The sequence below is a fragment of the Schistocerca americana genome, chromosome 5 (genome assembly GCF_021461395.2).
Source record: "Schistocerca americana isolate TAMUIC-IGC-003095 chromosome 5, iqSchAmer2.1, whole genome shotgun sequence".
NCBI lineage: Eukaryota > Metazoa > Arthropoda > Insecta > Orthoptera > Acrididae > Schistocerca > Schistocerca americana.
In genome coordinates, this window is record NC_060123.1 from 571,760,044 (window position 1) to 571,765,055 (window position 5,012).

The 5,012-nt window shown below is 43.7% G+C and overlaps 1 pseudogene; it reads left to right on the forward strand.

The window, feature by feature from the left end:
* The first annotated feature begins 772 nt into the window (after positions 1-772).
* On the forward strand, positions 773-889 carry LOC124617463 (annotated as a pseudogene).
* Positions 890-5,012: the final 4,123 nt, after the last annotated feature.

Sequence of the window (5,012 nt, forward strand, 5' to 3'; positions counted from 1 at the left end):
TCATATATCCTCACAGGTGTACAGAAGTAAGTGCGAGTTTTTAACATCTGCACCTTCTGATATAAAAAAATCTATTTCATTTTCAAAGTCAGTAATTGACCGACTCCTATAGAATGAAATGCCTTTGGTACATAACTTAAATTTACGTTGTACTGTCACAAAATTTCTGTTTTAGTTAATATGTAGTTCTGGCACAAGTATAGACACTGATGAGCCAAAACATTATGACCACCTGCTTAATAGCTTGTTTGTCCTTCATTGGAATGAAATACATGACTGATTATGCGTATCAGGGATATGACAGTTTGTTGGTAGGTTTATGCAGGTATTTCGTTTTAGATGTCTACGCACAGGTTATGGAATTCGAGTAAATAACGGGACGCTGATTTGCGTTTGCGGTGATGGCGCCCTAGAGCGACCGAAATGGGTTCCATCGGATTTATATCAGGCGAATTTGGCCGACGAGATATCTGCGTCAGTTCACTATAATGCTCGTCAAACCACTGTAGTACCGTTCTCGCTCCGAGACACATGCAATTGTACTGCTGAAAAATGACATCGCCTTCGGGGAAGACATCAGGTGTGAAGGGATACTGGTGGTACACTGCCATCAGCGTGTCTTCGATTACTATCACAGGTCCCAGGCAAGTGCAGGCGAATGTTTTCCATAGCAAAATGCTGCTCCCCACCAGCCTGGTCACCTCGATGACGGCGTTCGTTGATTCGACTATCGACCTAGTGCACCAAAAATGTGATTTACCCGTAGAACAGGGGCAACGGCCTTGCCGCAGTGGATACACCGGTTCCCGTGAGATCACCGAAGTTAAGCGCTGTCGGGCGTAGCTGGCACTTGGATGGGTGACCATCCAGCCGCCATGCGCTGTTGCCATTTTTCGGGGTGCACTCAGCCTCGTGATGCCAATTGAGGAGCTACTCGACCGAATAGTAGCGGCTCCGGTCAAAGAAAACCATCATAACGACCGGGAGAGCGGTGTGCTGACCACACACCCCTCCTATCCGCATCCTCAACTGAGGATGACACGGCGGTCGGATCGTCCCGATGGGCCACTTGTGGCCTGAAGACGGAGTGCTTGTTTTGCATAGAACAGGCATGTTTTCATTGATCGACGCTCGAATCCCGATGGCCTCTTGCCCGCTGAAATCGTATTTGACGACGTCGTTGGATCAACATGTGAATATGCAGGGGTGGTCTGCTGCAGATCTCCATGTTCAACAATGTACAATAAATGGTGTGCTGAGATACTCTTCTGCGTACACCACCAGCATTGTCCTCTTTCGGCAGAGATGTCACGGATCCCGATCTCTCCTACTTTACAGAGCAGAGAAGCCTCCGAAATTCACGTTCGGTGAAGACTCATGGATGTCCAACATTTCAGTGTCTGGTGGAAGTATGAACGTCCTTCTACCTCTTTCCGCAATTGCTCAAGATCGTAGCACGTGAACATTCGAGCAGCTTCACCGTTTTCGAGATGGTCATTCACAGGCTCTGCGTCTCTGTCAGAGTCGCTTATGTCAATGGATTTCCCCATTTGCAGCTCATATCTTCGCTAGGGTGATCCCTGGTGCCTGCCTGCTCCGCTTACTTACTTTTGTTACAGCGTCACGGGCCCGGAACGCCACCAGGCGGCGTCCAACGTCGGGGTGAGCTAAGGTCATAATGTTTTGGCTTATCAGTGTATACTAATAAGGCAAAACATTGTAACCTCTTTCATAATAGTACGTTGGTCCAACTTTGTAACGCAATAAAGCAGCTATTCTGCGCAGCATAGATTCGACAACTGCTTGGTAGCTTTCTGGAGGTTTATGACTCTAGATATCTGCGCACAGGTCTCCCAAGTCCCCTAAATTACGGGCCGGTGCTTCGTAAGCTCGGAGATGTCCTTCGATAGCGTCCTATTTGAGTTCCATCTGGTCCGATCCAGGCGAATTACTTAGCGAGGACATCAACGCGAGTTAACTAGCGTGCTCCTCAAACCACTTTAGCTCAATTATGGTCTTGTGAGAGGGACAGTTGTCCTGCAGGAAAATGCCCTCGCCTTCGAGGACTATATGGTATGAAGATATGCAAGTGGGCTGCAATAATGTTCACGGAAACAGCTGTCGTGCTGCCTTTGGTTATTACCACATATGCCAAGGAAGTCCAGGTGGGCATAGTGTCACAAATCTATTTATTAAGTACTTTATATCCGTTTCTGATAGAATGGGATTGTCAGGATCAGTAAATAATGCCCTTGAATATCTGAAACTAGCTTCAGGTACATGAATATGTCACTTACTTCACCAAAAGAAATAACTTCCATAATAAAATCTTTAAAAACAAAGCATTCTAGTGGTTACGATGAAATATCAACAAAGTTAATTAAGGCATGTTCTTGTGAGTTTAGTACAATTATAAGTTACTTGTGTAACCAGTAAATTATAACTGGGACATTTCCTGACTGGCTAAAATATGGAGATGTTAAGCCTCTGTTCAAGAAAGGGGATAAAGAGATACCATCAAACTACAGACCGATTTCGCTTTTGCCAGCATTCTCAAAAATCCTAGAAAATGTAATGTACAGGCAGCTTCTCAACCATCTGACCACAAGGAACATATTATCAAGAACACAGTTTTGATTTCTGAAGGGCTCTGATATCGAAAAGGCTATTTACACCTACAGTGAAAATGTACTTAATTCATTAAATAAAAAGTTACAAGCAGCAGGTATTTTCTGTGATTTGTCATAGACATTCGATTGTGTGAACCACAACATCCTTTTAAATAAATTAGAATTCTATGGTGTCACAGGCAGCGCTGCAAAATGGTTCAAGTCATACCTCGCTAACAGGAAACAAAGGGTGTCAGTGCAAGGGACTAGTGAATTAAATCATCAGTCATCATCAGAATGGCATGAAATTACATGTGGTGTCCCACAAGGATCCATCTTAGGGCCATTGCTTTTTCTTGTGTACGTTAATGATCTCTCATCAGTTACACTGCCAGAAGCAGAGTTCGTTTTGTTTGCAGATGACACAAGTATTGCAATAAATAGTATGTTGAGTGTAGTTGTAGAAAGATCTGTTAATGATATTTTAATGGATATTAAAAAATGGTTTAAAGCCAACTCACCGACATTAAACTTCGAAAAGACTCACTATATGCAATTCAGAACCTGTAAGAGGTTCCCACCCAGCATATGGATAAGTATGAAGAAGAGCAGATAGAAGAGGTTGACAGTCTTAAAATCCTGGGATTACAACTTGATAATAAATTCAGTTGGGAGGAGCACACCACAGAACTGCAGAAACGCCTTAACAAATCTGTATTTGCAATTCGATTGTTAACAGACATAGGCGACATAAAAATTAAAAAGCTTGCATACGTTGCCTACTTTCATTCCATATGGTATAATATTCATTCCATATGGTATAATATTTTGGGGTAACTCTTCAAGTCAAACAAAAGTTTTCAGAATCCAAAAGCGTGTAATACGTATTATTTGTGGAGTAAATTCACGGACGTCCTGTAGAAATCTCTTCAAAGAACTGGGTATAGTAACTACTGCCTCTCAGTATGTTTGCTCCTTAATGAAATTTGTCCTAAATAATATATCTCTTTTTCCAACAAAGAGCTCAGTTCATACAAACAATAGCAGGAACAAAAATGAACTGCACAAGGACTTAAAAGCACTTACTTTAGTTCAAAAAGGGGACCACTACTTAGGAACACTCATCTTCAGTAATTTGCCAGCAAACATAAAAAATTTAGGTAAAAATAAAGATCAGTTTAAAAGGAGCCTGAAAGATACTAGTGGCCACCTCCTTCTACTCCACTGACGAATTTTTTAATAGAAACAAATGATGTATTGTATATATTCATACTATTAGTATTGTTATTTCAGATATAAAAAAAAATTGACATTTTCCACATCCACGAGGATCTCCTCAACACAGATCTATGGAACGAAAATCTAATCTAATCTAATCTAATGAATGCCCCACATAGTACAATACTGTAACTATCGGCATGCGTCAGTTGCGCGGTCCATGTTCCGACCAGCCTTTCGCCTTGATGATGGCGGATGCGGAAGCAACAATCGAGTTGCTGTAACAAGAAACCTGATTCATCTGACCAGCTGACACGTTTCCATCGATCCACGGTCGATTCTCGATAATCTCTCGGCAGCTGCAATCGTAACTGACATATCGCTGGGGTCAACGTGAGAACACGAAAGCGTCATCTGCTTCGGAGCCCCATATTCAACAATGTGCTCTGAAGGGTGACCTCCGAAAAAATTGTGCTGGAACCAGCTTTGTGGTCTGTCGTCATATCTTCAACAGATCGGCGCCTTCGTAGAGTGGGCAAATCTCCGACTGTCAGGTCGCCTACTCTTTGGTTTACAGTCTTTCAACCCTTTTCCATATACTCGTATGCTCGAACCGGGCGAGGTGGCGCAGTGGCTAGCACACTGGACTCGCATTCGGGAGGACGACGCCTCAATCCCGCGTCCGGCCATCCTGATTTAGGCTTTCTATGATTTCCCAAAATCACTCCAGGCAAATGCCGGGACGGTTCCTTTGAAAGAGCGCGGTCGACTTCCTTCCCCGTCCTTCCCTAATCCGATGAGACCGATGACCTCGCTGTCTGGTCTCCTCCCCCAAACAACCCAACCCAACCGCATATATGCTTGAGACAGTAACATGCGAATAGCCGACCAGCTTCGCCCTTTCCAATATATTCGTTCCCAGACACCGGGCAATGCCGATTTGTCTTCGTCAAATTCTCTCATGTCACTGCATTTCCCACTAGTGGCCCGTATCGTCGCTAGAATGATCCAAAAATATTCAAATGTGTGTGAAATCTTATGGGACTTAACTGCTAAGGTCATCAGCTTACACACTACTTAACCTAAATTATCGTAAGGACAAACACACACACGCATCACCGAGGGAGGACTCGAACCTCCGCCGGGACCCGCCGCTAGAATGATCCTCCATTAGTTTCTGCCGCA